Source organism: Urocampus carinirostris, chromosome 8 (genome assembly GCF_059441175.1).
Source record: "Urocampus carinirostris isolate Australia breed hairy pipefish chromosome 8, RoL_Ucar_1.0, whole genome shotgun sequence".
NCBI lineage: Eukaryota > Metazoa > Chordata > Actinopteri > Syngnathiformes > Syngnathidae > Urocampus > Urocampus carinirostris.
In genome coordinates, this window is record NC_142356.1 from 36,747,544 (window position 1) to 36,765,490 (window position 17,947).

At 38.6% G+C, this 17,947-nt stretch overlaps 1 long non-coding RNA gene across 2 annotated transcripts; it reads right to left on the reverse strand.

Moving 5' to 3' along the window:
* Positions 1-3,640: 3,640 nt before the first annotated feature.
* Positions 3,641-8,806, reverse strand: LOC148361791 (uncharacterized). Of its 2 annotated transcripts, none has more exons than XR_015851223.1 (3): positions 8,775-8,806; positions 6,119-6,265; positions 3,641-4,535 (listed from the first exon to the last, which is right to left on the reverse strand). It is a non-coding gene; the product is annotated as an uncharacterized LOC148361791 (long non-coding RNA). The 2 variants fall into 2 exon arrangements; XR_015851224.1 differs by lacking the exon at positions 8,775-8,806 and adding an exon at positions 8,571-8,737.
* Positions 8,807-17,947: the final 9,141 nt, after the last annotated feature.

Below are 17,947 nucleotides of genomic sequence, written 5' to 3' on the forward strand. Positions count from 1 at the left end.
ATAGATTTGGCATGGCGGAGGTGTCACAATCAATATCCAGCAATCGTTTTTTTTCTGTCCCCATTAATATTACGTGATCACTTCCAAAAAAGATCAACCTTGGCAAGAGAGGATTTCTTCTTCTGAGGGGGGTCGTGGAAAGAAAATAAATAAGAAGCACTGCAGTAGGTCAGTGATTCTCATCTATTTTATCCTCCCCTAGGAAGAAGACTTGTCGTTCGTGATTAGTGTCTCCTAGTGGTACAAAACACTTTCATCCTTTATAAAAAAAATATATATATATTTGAATACTAGGCAAAAATACATGAACTATCATACCAATGGCAATTTTTATAAAGAATCATAGGTCGAGAAATTTGTATTTCTTTTACACCGTGGAAACCCCACATAAGTCGGCGCCATGTTTTTCCACCATTCTGCTGCAACACTGTGCCATATATCGCTATCGCTCATACCAGATAACACAGTGCCATCTAATGGTAAAATATTACACATTGGGGCTTTAAGTGACAGTCTAATTGATTTGGCTTCATGTTGTCCACTGCTTTCATTTTTAAACATAGCAGGCACTCTAGTATTTCCTTGTCTAATACAATGTTAGCAGTAAAGCCGATCGCTACAAACGCTTTTTCAAACTTCCTCGTCTTAGCTTTCAGGAGATTTTTCCTTTTCATAACACGTCTCTCTCCGTTCGTCTCTTCATCGATGTTAAGTATTTTTATGGATTCACTGCTAAACTTAGTGTCTAAACTTCATAGTATGTGCTAAATGCAAAAAAAAAAAAAAGAAATCACTGCCAATGAGAGCACTACTTCCCCTAGTGTGGTGGAGGTGCAATTGCACTTTATTCTGGCACAGTTAAAACAAAACAAAAAAAATCCTCGAGGTCAAACAACCACCTCTATTTGAGAACCACTGGACAAAGTCAACTCAATGAACAGTCTTGGACAAAATTCGGTCCATGTTTGATGGGTTACTTAATTCTAGATTTTCGGGGGGACTAAATTATATCTATTATGGTCCAGCGTAAATTAAGTCCAAGATCCAGCATCCAAAAAACATCTAATGATGGGTCCAAAGTCTTACGTTGGTATTATTATTTAGCACCTTGTTGTGGTTAGAAAAAATCCTTAATTTAAAAATGACAATATTGAGTTAAATAATACGCAAAAATCCATGAACTTTTCATATTAAAACACATTTTACATAATACTTGTGGGTCTAAACATTTGAATTTATCTTGCTTTTAACACAGATATAGTGGAGTGTATATGAGAAATGGATGTTATTATCTTGACAAAGTCACTGAAATGAAGTGTTTTTGTTTTCATTAAAATTGCAGCTAATTGAGCATTAAAGGGAATATTATTACTTATAGTCGTTTTGGTTTTCCTGGTCTTTTTTTCATGTGAATATACTTTACTATCTCTGGCTTGAACTGCACAATCCTTCAATTCAAATACATTTAAGAAGTGAAATATTTGTCTTGATTTGGGTCGCGGCGGGTAATTACGTTGGGTTGGTGGGTCATGAAGTTAGACCAGCTAAGAACCATTGTACTACACAATGACGCGACACAGGGGTCAAATATTACATATTGTCGCTTTAACAAGCACCAAAATAAGTATTTTTCTTACTAATCTCCTCAAGACATACCACTATGTCACCTACAACAAGGCCCAAAAGAGATTTTCCATACTTTCCTTTCTGTACTGCACATCTCTTGTGTGCCGCAGCTTTGTCTTTTCTCCTCCATACGTCTACCAGGCCTTTTTTTTTTCAATGTGTCTCACTCTTCCCCCTGCCATTGCTTACCCGGAGCTTCTGGAGTGGGGGATGGGAAGGAGGAAGGCAAGTGGATGGGAGGGGGCGGCAGGACTGAAGAGATAGTCTGGCAGGCTGGCAGGGAGGCGGTGGAATTCTGCAGGTTGCCACGGTGAGCAAGTCAATATCACATCGAGTCACTTAGATGCCAAATGAACGAACCTTTTCTCTGCCCTTCGTATGCTGCACGGCATAGATGGATTGTCAGCCTTTGTGCGTGCGCCCCCACCAAGGCTACCATTTTCTGTGCTTCCTTAAGCTGAGCATAGATCCTAATTTTAGTTGAAAAACAATGTTATTACCTTTGCTGCAAACTTAATTACTGTATTTTCTGAACTATAATGCAATAAGGCAGGTGCACCCCCAAACATGAGTCCTTTTTTATATTTTTAAATAAAGAAGACGCACCTGACAATAAGGTTTTTTAGTCTCATTGATATTGCACTGAGCTAACCACCAAAGAAGGTTTATGACTGGAAGGGACCTGTCATTGAAGCTATAATTCAATCTCTGGATGGTGAAAACAGCAAAAGTAAAACACAATTAATTGAGACCTTGTGCCCCCGCGACCCCACTGAGGATAAGCGGTGCAGATAATGGATGGATGGATAGAGACTTTGTGCCTATAAGTTAACAAAAATAAATTGAATAAACTTTACATCTGTCTAAACTATACCTTAATATAGTTGTTTATACATCATATAAAGACTTTTAAAACTTGTGGCATTGCCTTGTTTATCCTACAACAGGCATAAGGTCATATTGGACATGCAACAGTCCTGTCAGCCATTGTCTGAGTTTCTGTTTATGATGAGCTGGTGGAAAGAGGTACGGAAACCCAGAAGTATGATTTCACAACACTTTTTAACTTAAAGATCAAATAAACACAAACTATTTATGTAGAACTCTTCCTAATGCATTTACATCCATTTTTAGGCTTGTATTACATTTAAACTCAGTGAGTTATTTATTAAAGAAAAGCAGTTGCAGTAAGATGCATTGAAATAAAACTACAGTAAGGATTAGGGTTGCACTAAAAATATATAAGTACCAATTTTTGTGAATTGGTTTATCAGTCGAAATCTGTCGAGGATCCCAATTGGAAATATTGAATACAACAGGAATCAAACCCTGATCGCAGCGGGGAGAGCGTCGGATCCCATCCACTAGACTACTAGGACATTAGTTTTTATATCATCACACTATTTTTAGTCCCTGTGTCACTTTATTGATATCATTTGGCTCAGCCGCAAAAATATCGTCAGACATTAAACCGATCTGTAATACAGAAAAGGTTGTGGACCACAGTCTGAAATACTGTATTGTATTGCTGAATCACAAAATCTTTACGAAGCGCATACGATTCTGAACTGAATGAACATAAATACATTGGGGGAAGTTATTCGGTCATCCTAAAAGATAAATAAATACATGAACTGTTATTGTTGGGGTGGGGTTGCTTACAGAAACATTTTCTTCTCCATTTTTTCATTTAAAAATTCATTGTACATTGATTTTACCTGTAAGAAAGAATTATATTACAGATACCTAAAAAAAGCTGGTATCTGCAACAATACAGTTACTCGCCCATCCCTGATTAAAGTCCAAATCCAAAAACTATAAAGTGGACATCTTGTGTGTGCATCATAGTGTAAAAACTAAATGTCAACCCAATGGTTTTAACCATAATGACTTTTAATGACTTTTCATTGCTTGTTTGCAAATATTTAACCTTCAAGGTACACAGGCTACATCATTATTAGATTCAGAACAAGGTTTCCTCTAAGCACGTGCAAATTTGTGCACTGCCCAGACCTCCTTTTTGCAAACCTTGTACTTCCACTAAAACAAGTCTGATTAAATATATGTCTGTATAGTGCAACCAATTAAAACAATCCAGAAAATGTTAGTATTATACAACCAAAAATATTTTTTTAAAGTGGAAATCCAATGTAACAGTTGTTGTCAAAACAACTGTCAAATGTGGGCTGTGCAACCTGTCCAATATTACATTAACCAATTCCTTAAAATTTGAAAAAATAACTAAAGCCAGCAGAATGTAACATGATTTGAGCTAAGGTTGATGGAAGACAAATTATGGTCTATATGTGTCCTTTTATACTATATATTCCGTATATAGTATAAAAGGCACATTTAGACCATAATTTCTCTTACAGTTTAGACACGTTTAATAATGATTTGCAACACCCAGGATAAATGTTGCTCACCATTGTTCCAAGTGAAGCTCGCAAACTTTGTGTGATTGCTTAGACCAGTGGAAGCTTAGACGGAACATTGATTCAGAATCAGGGCTACAAACAGCTTCCTTTCAAAAAGAGACTTGATTTTGTTTGCATGCCCCTGGAAGCTTCATCCATTTTAGTTATTGCAGTAAACATCCAGGCAATATCCGACCGTTCAAAAAAGTCAGTATCCGGATTTTTGTTGCGACAGACGAGACTCATCACATTAAGATGCATTGTAAAATACATATATTTTTGTACATCATCATCATCATCATAATATATTAATTGTCCATTTAAAAGCCTTTGTCTGTCATGCAGTGCATCAAGAGTATGCTAAATACAGGAGCAGCTCTGGGAGCCCATGTGCTAATGTCATGCAAATGACAAGCTGCAGGCCCGTGTTGGGGGAACAAGGCCATTGATTGGAGCACCTTGCACTGTTGCTGAGCGCCCCTCAATAGTGTCCTGTGGGAGAACAAATATGCTCATTGTCAGTTCATTTTCATTTTTCAAGAGGTTGTTAAATTGTGTAAGGAACAAAGGGAAGAAAGCACTGATCCAAGGTAAGTGTTGTTTAGTAATTTTTTGCGTGTTCTGGAAAAAAAAGCGATGCATACATTCACGTGAAACATGTAGACCCACAGGAGAGAGCTTTTTTAATCCGGGACCCCAAACGTAAATGTTAAAAACATTGGGGCCAAATCGTGATTTTTGCCTGAATCAGCTTCTCATAAAAAGCTGCACTATCTGTACAAATGCCAAAGTCAGTCAACCAAATCAAATCGTAGATAACAAAACAAACTTGCAATCTTGCCTAAAACTGACTCAGACAATTATGTTATTAGTGCGAAAATATGGTAAAAAAAATGTTGTTTGGTGCCATTATTGTCCCCAGTTTCCCCTCATGTAGGTCTCCACCTTGTAAAAACAAGCATTTTTTCTATTGTTGTTATTTTCTTCATGTGTTCATGAAAAATTGGATAGGTCTTTTTTCTTATGTATTGCAGAAGCATCCGGTACCAGACTGTGTATGAAATCAATCATTCAATCAAAAAATCAGTCAATCAATCAATCAATCAATCTACACCGCATATCCTCACCAGGGTCGCAGGGGTGCTGAATCCCATCACAGCTGACTTTGGGCTGTGAGCAGGGGACATCCTGAACTGGTTATCAGCCATTCGCAGGGCACAACAATCAATCAATCAATCAAACAATCAATCAATAATTTTCCCAATCTAGTCCAACCCCTCTGCCAATAGTTTTACCACACGTTTGTTTTTTTAAATTCTTTGTTTTATACGGTATAATTGCTATTATAATTACATATATTTATTACTGATTGATTTATCCATTTTGATTCATTCTCAGTAGGGTCGCGGGGGTGCTGGAGCTCACCCCAGCTATCTTCGGGCAGTGGGCAGGGGACACCGTGAACTGGTTGCCAGAAAGTCGCAGGGCCTAGGAACCAATTGGAACGACCAACTAACCTGGCATGCATGTTCCAAAATGTGGAAGGAAACTCATGCAAGCACAGGGAGAACATGCATACTCCATACAGCAACGCTAGTAGCTGGATTTGAACCCATGACCTCAGAACTGTGACACGGACGCGCTAACCACTACCCCGATTGATTCTTTTGTTTTAATACTTTTTAAATGGAAAGGGCTATTTGAAACAGAGCTTTTCTTGTAGAAAACCCAACGCGGCCACACGTCACCCTGGCTCTTCATCCAACGGCCTCCTGGTAAATTGAGTTTGAGTCCCTTGATGTTGATGAATGTATGTCATATTTGCCTTGTCCGCAAGCAGCCCTAACATCTTTAAATGAGTTTGGTTTGCTACAACTCGAACATAATCAGTTTGCCCAGATACAAAGTACTTCAAGCTGCAAAATGCCATCCTGTTATGAACTTCATAATCCAAACAGATACTATCACGGAAAGACAATGCGCTCAAACATTTAAGGTGACGGAAACATGGATTTCTTTCAAGGAGATGACGCAGGGCTGCTCTTTCTTGTTTCAGTAACAAGGATATTAATTACCTTCAGTCCCGAGTTTGGCCTCATAATTTTCTGTTGGATTCAACTTGACCTTTTCCTTTTCTTGGACACGTCCACTCACGGGCCATAAGCTTTTTTGATATGTGGGAACCTTTTCTCAGTCCAGACTTCTCGCACCCTTGGTAACACCTTGGACAAGAAAAGGGGGCGGAGATCGACTGAGAAGGGAAAAAAAACGGTTTCTAGGTCCTAACCATTTGATCCATAGACACAAATGGGTTGGAGGAAACGGCTAGGGCTGGAACAACGGAGGAAGAAAGTCGCCTATAGTGTTTTTGATCTTTTTAAACGCACATTAGCGCGAGAAACTGTGAGAATAATTTGATTACATTCCAAGGGAGCTTTTCAAATTACACTTGAATTTCATTGTGAGTAAAAGAGCTGCAGACAGATAAGAGCACTGAGGGTGAAGGATGGAGATTTGAAGCATTAAGGCGAAATTAGCAGGACTCGGCGTAAGATAAATTAGATTTGACTCAGAGGCGGGGGAAGCGCAGGGTAGGGAGTGGCATTAGCCTTCCGATCTGTGGGAAGTTGAATGAGGAATAAAGTCTAAGTGGGTGAGAGGCTAAATGTGAAGGTTTATTGGGAAGAAGGAACAAAGTCTCGCTTGACCCAGGCGCAGGGCTGCAAAAAAAAAGAGTGTTCTTATAGTAATCCCTTTCTATAACGCGGTTCAACTTTCACAGTCTTGCTGCTTCACGGACTTTCATCATGCATTGTGTTCTGAATTTTGATTGGCTAAAAAGTTCCAAAGAGAGTATTTATTGCTTAAAATGTATGAATAAATATTTGCAGGTAGAGTATACAGTGCTTGTACAGTATTTTTTAAACCAATGTTTGGGCCTGTAAAAAGGCTTTTTTAAATTTCACCTTATTTTAGAGCAGTTGTCAGAGGTCGTTTGGTACCGGGCCGCACAGAAAAGTAAAAAAAAAAAAGTGGCCATATTTTTTGCTTATACCGTATTTATTCGTGTACAGACACTCCCCTACTTACGTAAAACGGTAGATACGAACATTTTTTTCCAAGACGTCTAAAAATATCCGAACATTGCTGTAAGTTAGATTTTGTGTTGTGTCCACCTTTTTCCAAGTACAGGACATTATTGTAGAGCTTCTATCCGTCACTACCGGCGTGTGGCCCTGTGAGAGGTCACCCAGCATCCACCCGGAAGAAAAAAAATCCGCTTCCTTTTGCTAGTTCGTGTGTAAACATCTCTCCTTCACCTGCTCGTAATCCCCACCGCTGCCACCAATGTAGTGTGCCGTTTTGTGTGGGTAATGGATTACTCCTCGTTCATGAAAAAAATACTCGGTCTCTTTGGAGAGCGACAACCGTCAGCACCCGTTTATTGTAAACACACCAAACTCTCTCCAAAACGAAACTCTCGCGCTCCCCTACACTCTCACACCGACTCTCGTGACATTTGTCGCCCTACTGACATCATTCATGCGCACCTCACATTCTAAACCTACACTATCTCCAGCGCGCTAAGGACTTAGACATTTTTATAGTTTAATATCTTGTGCATCCATTCAATATGTGTAAAGTGTAAAGAAGAGGCAAGTCATTTCTTTTGAAATTAAAGTGGAGTAAGAAAGATGCAGTTGAAAATTCGGCCACCTTTTACCACGGAGGAGGGCCTCTTGAAGCGCATCTTCCAAAAGTAAATTAACTCAACTTTACTTATCTTTACAGAGCATATTATTTTACCAAATGTTTATTTTTCAGTAAAAAACAATACAGGTTACTTATACAAGCCTTAAACATACTTTAAACATACAAAATATAGCACTGAGGCAACTTAAGAACAAATTCGTTCGTAAGTAGGGGCAGCGTCTGTATACACACATTTTTCCTCACAAAAAACCTTCAAGTCTGGGTGCGCGCTATCAAAGTCAAAGGAGTTCGCCGCGGAAGCCTCTATCTCGATATCGTTTTTTTTCGTTGCAAACGAAGCGAGCGTTTTGATGCTGCTGTGCGCATGCGTCTTCCACCTGGGGATTTCCCATCATGCATCATTCCGAAAAAATAAATAAAAATGGTGTACGATTATTTTGTATTTTGTACGGGAAAATACGACAGTTTGTATGGGCAAGGAGCCGTGGAGGTTGACCGGTATGCATTTAGTCCATCTGATACTAGGGAAGATGACCTGGCAGGCAGTTCTACCACAGCAGCTATTCAACCCCCCTTGAAGCAAGCAATCATCACGTCAGGGTTCAATGGGTCAGGTCTTTTTTTCTCAATTGCATTTGTTTAATTTTGTTGATTTGAGTTTTGAAATGCAAATGTTTAAAGACTTTACTCTTGACACTCTGTTGCAGTGTCCACAGTTCTTAAAAGACAAGACAAATAAAATGTGATGTAAAAATCTTTCATTATTGTTATTGTTATTTATGACTAAAGTGGAGTGTTAACAACCCTATTCACCTTTTGACAGCTGTTGGAACGTGTTTCACGTGGCATAGTCACCTGACCTGGGCGTTTTGAGACGCTTGTGCTTTGAGATCTCGCAGCCAAATGAACTAACTAGTTACGTTACTTTTTAGAAGTAATTCAAAAAGTTACACTACAATTACATTTCAAACAAGGTAACTTACAACTGTAAAGGATTACATTTTTGAAGTAACTTACCCAACACTGCATTTAGGTCACTAGGATTGTAGTTGACAAAAGAAAATAATTATATTTTATCTCATCATCACTCATTTTACTCACAGTGCCACGTTGTACAACGTTTTAATGAGGCGTTAAAGGAAAAGGTTAACCAAAACAACGTTGGAAAAAATGACTGAAAATACTGTGACAATTACATAAAATCTATGTCTTTTCCTATGTCATCTAGATACGTAGTGGTGTAGTGATTACAAAGAGGATTTTGGATTATTATCATTATTATTATTATTAATAATAATAATAATAATAATTTCCTTGTATTGTCATTCTGTGTAACAATGTACACAGAACGAAATGTCGATTGCACCTGACCCGTTGTAGCGAGCCGATGCAGCCGCAGCCAACAGAGGGCGCCGCCGACCACTTTTTAAGTCTTAGGAATGACTCGGCCGGGGCGCGAACCACCGACCTCCCAGTAGTAGTAGTATCTATAATATTATTATTGTTATTCTTATTCTTATTTGTATTATTACTAATGTTATTATTTGGCCGGGCTGCAAAAATACAGTCAGACATTAAATCGGTTCATGGTACAGAAAATGTTGCTGTTTTAATTTATTGTAAACTAATTGTTAAAAAATAACGGTTACAACTTCAAAAATTCCAGGAGTCACGGGTTATTTTTTAACGTTACACTAGGCATTACAGTTTATTTAACTCGGCTATCAATTAGTTTGTTGATATGTTTGAATTTGTGGATTCCTGCAGAACACTGGTTCAAGTTAACCAAATTCAAAAATTCATTAGGATTTAATCATTGGTGTGCCTCATAGAAAATGGTTTAGAATTGCACTTATTTTCCCTAAATAAGATTGAATAAAGTTTATACAATTTTATTTAGGGAAAAATGAAAATTATAGCCTATAGAAATGATTCAAGATTTTCCAAATTTAAAGTTTATCACCTGCATCCATTCAAAACCAACTTCCTAATCTAAAACATTAATTAATTTGCCAAATTATAAAAATAACACCTTCACATCAATTGATCATTAGCTGCTTTCTGCCCAGTCTGGAGGACATTGCTGTTTACAAAATTGCAACAAAGCCAAGAACATCATAAAAGACTCCATAAAGGACTCCTTTTGCCCTTTGGTGGACGCTACAGCTCCGTTAAAACAAGGACTAACAGGTTCAGAGCCATCACCACCCGGGATCAAATTCAATCCTCCAATTAGACGTTTAAAAAAAGACTTCACAATGTGGAAATTGTATTGCAGTGCATCATTCAGCTAATAGCGCAACTTGCTAACAAGAGCCATTGAGTTTGTATTTAAATGAAGTTCAATTGAACATAATTTAAAAATGAAAACCGTCTCTTATCATGATCACTTTTTCACTAAGCGAAAATGTTCAAACCAGGAAAACCAAATTTCTAGAGCATTTTGAAACAGGCCTAGTGTGTGTCACATTAGCTTTCCCTGAGCTCTCAGTGTGTTTTACGTAGCCTATAAAAAGCCCCCAGTGGCGTCATCAACAGAAGAAAACAGGAGCCAGGCAGCCTCTGTCTCACTTGAATGGTCTCTACCCTGAAGTCTGTTAGCGTTTTGAAAACATCATTAAAACCCAATGGCTCTCCTTTTTTCCGCGCCCGCAGCCCACAATGTTGTGCGCTAATCATGTTTAAACAACGCCGCGGTGGGCCACGGCACGCTCCCCACAGACCCTGAACAGGTGGTCATTAACCGCAGCCAAGGAGGTTATGTTTTCATAAAATGCTTCACTATAGCACTTAACAACAGAAATCAAGATGAAAGAAAAACGCATTTTCCTGGAAATACTTGGTATGGGTCAGGTATTTTGCTTTGTATTTATTTATTGAGACATTTTTAAGGGTCTTGTTAAAAATCTCTCAGTTAGAGGACAATTTACACATTAGGTGTGAAGTCCACATAAAGTGTTGGTTTTGGTGGGGGCCTTTATTGTATTGTAGCCAGTGGAGCGCTACAAATGAATGTATTTCTGGAACACAATTACTTTCCTCGGTAACTAGTACTGTAACACGTTGATACAATGTTGTAACCCAATCGTCATGAGAACATGGTGCATTACTCCTCTACTTTTCGAAATAATTTCATCATAGTATGGTTGGCATGTTTTTGACCCACTACAAAATACAACTTTTCAAGCACAGAGTACTCGGACCAGTGGTTTCTCCCTACTGATATTCTAGTATTTGTTCTATCGTATATATTGTACTTGCATGCAAGATGTATTTACAATTCCAATATAAAATACTGCAATCAGGGGGTCAGTTTTTATATGGGCATATTTGAATGTGTGTCACCAATAGCGAATGTAGGCAGTGCATAGGTAAGGTGCGTGGTTTAGACTAGAACAACAAAAGTAATTGCGTAAACATAAAGACATGCCTGGAGAAAAAAAGAAAACGCAGCGGACATTACCATGAAATTGAAAAGGAAATATTCGAGTGGTTTGAAAACAACAAAAAAAAAAGAATATGGAGCGTCTCAGCTGTTAGTTTGCAAGCTCTAAAGATTGCACAAGCCAATAACTAATAAGGTTTCATTGTTTCCACAGGTTGGTGTATACATTTTATTCTTTTTCTTTTTTATGTGGCAATTTTTAAGCAGTTTTAGGGGGTCTGTTTCAATGTAGAATATATGGATATTTTGTTAACTAGTTTTAGGTGTCAATAATCTGAGGAGGGAGTGTTAACGCAAGAACTTTTTAAATTAAGTAACTAGCAACAGTAACATATTGCTTTTGTAAGTAATGCGCCCATCATGGTTGTAGCAAGGGTGCTCAGACCTTTTCAGCACACGAGCTACTTTAGAAATGATCAAGTTAAAATGATACACTCATTATTTTAAAATTGAATTTTTTGTATGCACAATGTATTGTGCATATTGTGCACACATATTATAATCTTATGCTTTGCATAACCAAACGAGGCAGTAGTGCAAACCACACAAAATAATACATTATTAGAATTATTTCTTATTAATTAGTAATTTTAAGAACATGAATTTATTGATGTTTACAACTGCGTGACTCACCCTCAGCAGCTTTTTCCTCAAGTACAGAGACTCCTCGCTACTTTGCGCTTCGGTTATCGCTGGTTCAATCCTTTGCAGGTTTTTAATTGGATTGTCTTTATATAAATACATAGTTTATTTTGGTCAGAGAGAGCGGAGAGTAAGTGCTACATGGGGCGGACTGTGTCTGCGTGTATTGGGTGGGCATGACTGTTTGCATACACGACTGTGATAGGCTGGTGTAAACTGTCAGTCAAACAGCGAGGGTGGGCATGCGTAATCTACATGTCTGAGTCATACCAAGCTGGGAAAGGCTGCTAGCTTTTAAAGGCTCGTTACATTGAATATAAATTCATCAATTGAATCAGACTCTAAGGAAAGTCAGAAATGCTGATCACAAGCGGGCTCTTTGTGGCATCATTATCAGGTTCCAGAAGCTGTCATGGTTGCCATTGCGCTCAATTGGCCCCGCCTGTGTTGCGCCAGCTGCGGCTCATTGACAGATTTGCTTTCAGTCTATTTAAGCTCAGTGCGCTCACTCTTCCTTCGTTAGTCTGTCAACGAACCTCTGCCCCGCAAGATGTGGTTTCGACTCGGTCCTGTTTCCTGTTGGTATTTCCTGTCCGGTATTGTTCCCGTCTATTTTGTCCTGTTTAATATCGGTTTCCAGTTTCATTCCTGTCTAGTTTGTCCTGTTTAATTTCGATATCCTCTTTTGATATCTATCCTGTCTGTCCCGTCCTGTCCGGTATCGACCCCATCTGTCTGATATCTACTCGGGCAATTGGTATCGATTTCGTTAGCCCCTGGCCTTCTATCATTCAACGCCAGACTGCTGCCTAACGTGCATGACTCCCCATTTCCTGTCAAAAAAAAGGCTTGTGTGAGAAACATCACGCATTTGGGTCCGGATCATGACAGAAGCGACTCGGGCGGCGTCTGGGTAACAACTATCCAAGCCAGCGCTTAGATGAGCTCCAGCACCCCTGTGACCACAGTGAAGATAAGTGGCACAGGGAATGGATGGATAAACTTTTATGCGAAGTTTAAACGCAACCTCTGCAAAAAACGAGGGATACTCTTTTTTCACATGTCATTCAGTATTTATTTATGGAAATTGTACATTGTAAACTTTGTCACATGGGAAAAAAGTAAAACAAAATTTAAATACAATTTTCACATGGAAGAGAATTAAATGAACAATAGCACTGCAAGTGTTGTAGGATACTATCTCTTGCATTGTGCAAGTGTCAACAGTTCAGAGTCCAGTTTGGCAACACAAACAACGAAAAACATGGACACACTTGGATACAAAAAATGCATAAACACACAAAGACACACACAGAGTGTCGTGCGACCATAAGGTCTTGGCCGTGTCAGTGCCACGTGTCGGGGCCGTCCTTGGTTTTGCGCAATCTAAGGGGGCTTTCTGATTTACAAGGCCAATCATTGCATGTCTATGCTTGTGTGTGTGGGTTCAAAGTGACAGTCTCAGGGAATTATTTCACTCGATCAGGAAAACATAAATAAAGATTCGTCTAGCGTTCTTTTGTAACATTTCTCGCGAGAAGTGTTCGTATCAACGAAGAAAACAACCTGTATGGCCTCCCATTATTTGTTGCATTGTGTCATGGATTTGCTGCTTTTGATGCAATTGAAGCACTTCAAGTGGAATCCAGTTACTCACATTAAACAGACCAAATGAAGATCTACTAAGACATCATGTCTCCCAATTGAATCATATTGTTTGTATCACCCATTTAATTATAGTCGAATAATGCTTTTTGTTTAACTTCAAGGTAAAATCTCCTCATTTCTAAGCAAGGCAACATAAAGACAAATGAGCACCTGCTCTATCAAGGACCCATCAAGCCAATGAAGAAATAAATGTATACATAAATAAATACGTACGTGCCATATAAATAAATAAACACATAAATGAACTGGAATGGCTGTGCGCCCTGAGACAAATTTTTTTTTTCATTTCCTTTTGTGGAAAAGTCATTCATCTTTAGAGTGACCTACCTGATTGTTTGTAAAAGATTGTGATTCTAGCCAAACTTATTCTGGCATTAAAGAGTTGAATGTCTTTCTGGGAAATCTGACTCAGCAAACCAAAAATGCCAAATTAGCTTTTTTAGGCCGATTACACATCTACCTGAGTACCTGTAAACATGGTGTTTATATAAATAGCATTCTGGCCTTTTAGAGTGGAATGTCTTTCTGGAAAAAATGCCGAGTCAGCAGAATAAAAAGTGCTGAGTCAACTTCTGGGTGAAAATCATTTCACATATAGGTCAACTCTTCTGTATGAAAGGCATTGTGTTGAAATTGAATGATGTTCTGTCATGGGGGATGTAAATGCATTTTCTGGGAAAACTGCAGAGTCAGCAAAACCAAAAGTGCTAATTCTGTCATTTTGTCAGTTTCAAATCCTGAGCAACCTACCTGGCCACCTGTAAAAATATAGTGTTGATATTTAATTTGATTTGATTGAGATGAATCGTCATGTTTAACTTCTTCCATTTTCTAATGATTGCTCCAACAGTGGACCTCTTTTCACCAATTGCACCATATGCATATATATATATATATATATATATATATATATGCATTATGTGAATTATTTTTGTCATTTATTCTGTCATCTTGTCACTAAAGCTATGACTATACAGCTACTCAAGTTAACAGCTTACCTCTGAAGCTAAGTATGTGAATACTACTTGAACCAAGAAAGGAATATTTTTGTGATTTCCAATTTCCCCTTCTTTTTACTTGAGAATATTGATGCTCAAAGATGTGCCTGCTAGGCTAGCCGCTATTATTAAGACACCTTCAGTAGTCGATTCTATTTTGGCAAATATTGGCTAAATCATCTTCAAAGAAACATTTTCCATAATCCACTCAGATATCAAATTTTCTTAAAGTGAAAAATCTTAAAACATAAACATTAAATGAAAAAAAAAGACAGTATCATAGGCTATAGTTTCTATATCAGCAAAAGTGGGCTAAACATACTTAATAATAACAACATAATGCACTCAACTGAAATATTTTGATAGAATATTTGGATTTAAATACAATCAAAATAGAGCTTGAACATCAACCAAAACCACTTTTTTCAAATAGAACTAACATAATGTTGTGTATGACGCAATGATAAAATTATCTTATCGCATGTTCCCTATTTGCGTTAGGGGAACATATTTCTAATTTTAACTCTGTTGATTTGTTACACAGTGTGTTAGTTTGCTTGCCTTTTAAATCCCGTTCCACACAACTCTTGTTGATGGGCCGCCGGCGCTCTCAGCATTTAAAATCTGAACTCATCTGTATACTAAATCTCCAGTATTCGTAACTACCCACACAAGAAAGTGACAATGTGTGTACGAGCAAAGGTGAAAAATGCACGAGTTTGTTTCATTTGGACTTCTCTTCAAGGAATCTGTATTCAAGTCCTCTAGCCAGTTATTTCCGCACACACACACATCCAAAACGAGGCCTACCGAGGGAGGAATCATGTGAGACAAGGGAGGGAAAGAAGCCGTGAAGCGTAAATTATGGATTCTGAAGGATTTCCACTTGCTGAACGAGCAGTGAAGCCGGCGAATTATGCGGAAAAACAAGAATTATTCTTTGACTGGAGATGAAGTCAATCTGAAAAAAATATATGTTTCAATCAAAGAGTGGAAAAGAACCGCTTGCCCAAAGGCATTACAACAACTTGAACTTGAACTTCCTGTAACTGCTGTGTCTGTTTTTTCAGCCTTGGGTTGCAGTCGAAGGGAACGCGGTGTAAAGTGATGAATGCTTAAGCATGTGAGGCAACGGATCAAAACATTTTTGTGATGGAAGTGCGTTTGCACAGGCAGTAAAGCATTCCAGTGCAGATAACACATACATGCTGGTCTGGCCGGTTACAGATAAGATTTAGCATCAACATAAACAGGCAGCTTTTCTCTCCTTGATTTTCCGCACTTTTAAAAGAAACAGCAAATTTAAATCAGTGTGTCCTAGTAGTAAAGAGAAACTATAAATTCCAAAGAAAAAATATTGATTTAAATAATTAGCAAACATACACAAACTATCATATAAAGGTGAATTTGCTAATATAATGTGGAGCACCTCTAAACACGAGAATGTCTGTATAAGAGTTTTATTTGCAGTACAAAGCTTGCTCGAAAAATCCGGTTCTACCACTAGCGACCGCTAACCGCTCGTGACCGCTTACGGCAATCTTCAGCTTGTCCAGTTTCCGTGGGAAACTAATACAGAGCAACAACAAAAATTGTGCTGTAATTCTTTTCGTGTGTACGCTCATTTAAAATTACGGTAACTTTAATTTAAAGTGTACAGTAAGTGGTTAAGTATCATGAAAACGTCTCTCTATTTCATACCTGTCAACCTCCAATTGCGCCAATTATTAATGATTAATTGTTGTGTTCTGCACTTGAACCCAAACATGGACAGACGAGCTGCATTGACAGTTTTATTTGGGGAGAAAGGAGGATTAAAACATAAAGCGCTCCACACAGGGAGGAAGGGAAAAACATGAATAAAAAACACAGTCCGATTAACTCACGGCAGGAGAAATGATAAGTGTCGTTCGGGGGCAAGGAACAGACGACAAGGAGTGTCCCAATTAAATCGGCAGACAGGGATCAGCCTGGTGGTCTTAAAGTTAGACTCCTGCCCCCAAAACTGGTAGGACAAATGTTTGAGCCTTGGTCGAGTCAAAACTTGAATCATTTTTGGGTGAAATCCAATGTTTTTGTGTGATCGTTTTTTCAACTAAATGCGACATGTACTGTATGTGTGACTTTTATGCCTTCTCTTTCACAAGCAGAACAAGACACATGTCGTCACATGCAATGCATTGTCTGCGGAAGCGCTCATGAATAATAATGCAGTAGTGTTTTTAGCAATTCTAAAGTTTTTTTCATTGTCTTAGTGCTTTCGTCTCATGAAACGGTGTCATTTTTCACCCCGGTCCAGGACTACGGTGGCACAGAAAGTTACCGCAGATTATGTTGAAAAAAATTGAATGTCGACGCTTGAGCGGGACTGTTGTTCGAGCTTTCAGAAAGTGACTCTGAACGTGACTCTGAGAGTGAAGAAAGAGAACCATTTAATGGATATTTAGCAAAGCTGTTTTGGTCAGAAACAAAGGACGAGGATTTTGACGGCTATGTATGGTTAACTGGTAAAACATGTGAGTGCCAAACTGTTTTGCACCAGCTCTTTATTGAAAATTGTGTTTCATCTGTGTGCTTTACTTTGTAATCATTACTTAAATAAACCACAACAAAACTCAGTGTTGCTTCGGCTGTATTATTGTCTGTGTTGTTGTAACGCAGCCGCAAGCAGAGGGCAACCGCGCCCTATCGTGGGATGCTACCAGTGGACGTATTCAATACAGAAAAATAACCTGCTACGGAGACTGCGCCTTTCAACATGGCGCGCCCTATTGTTGTAAAAATAAGATAGACACATTGGTAGGCAGGAACGATTTGAAGCGCAACAATTTGACGACTAAGATTGTCAGCACAGTCCTATTATACAAAACCCCTGATAACAGGGAAAGGGTGGATCATGGGCAGCAGGTGTGTTGTTTCTAGCGCGCCCTGACGAACAATGGCACGCTAGATGACAATGACACAAATCCTCCTTTTTAGGCGAAAACGCGTCTTACAAACACAATGTAGCACCTACTAACATTAAGACGGACTATGTAGAATACTGCATCAATATTGGAAATCTACAATGACCTTGTTGTCTGCTACGAGAGACACAGATGATCCAGATTAGTGCCGAAATGGGCAAGACGAGATCGTTCTTTGAAAAAAATATTTACCCGTATACATTTTTTTTATACAGCATGCGCAATGTGAAGTCTCTACAGACTATTCCAACACCATCCCCTGATCTAAAACCTACATGGGGGGAAGGAAAAACATTACCATGAGGAAAAAGAAGACATTATTTTGAATAATTTTATGATTTCCTTTGTAAATTGGTTGGTTGGTTGGTTGGTTGGTTGTTTGGTTGGTTGGTTCACTAAGGTAGTAGGGGCAACATTTCCTGACGTGTGTCTTGGGCAAGTACAGCCTGGTGGCGCCCATCACTCTCCAGG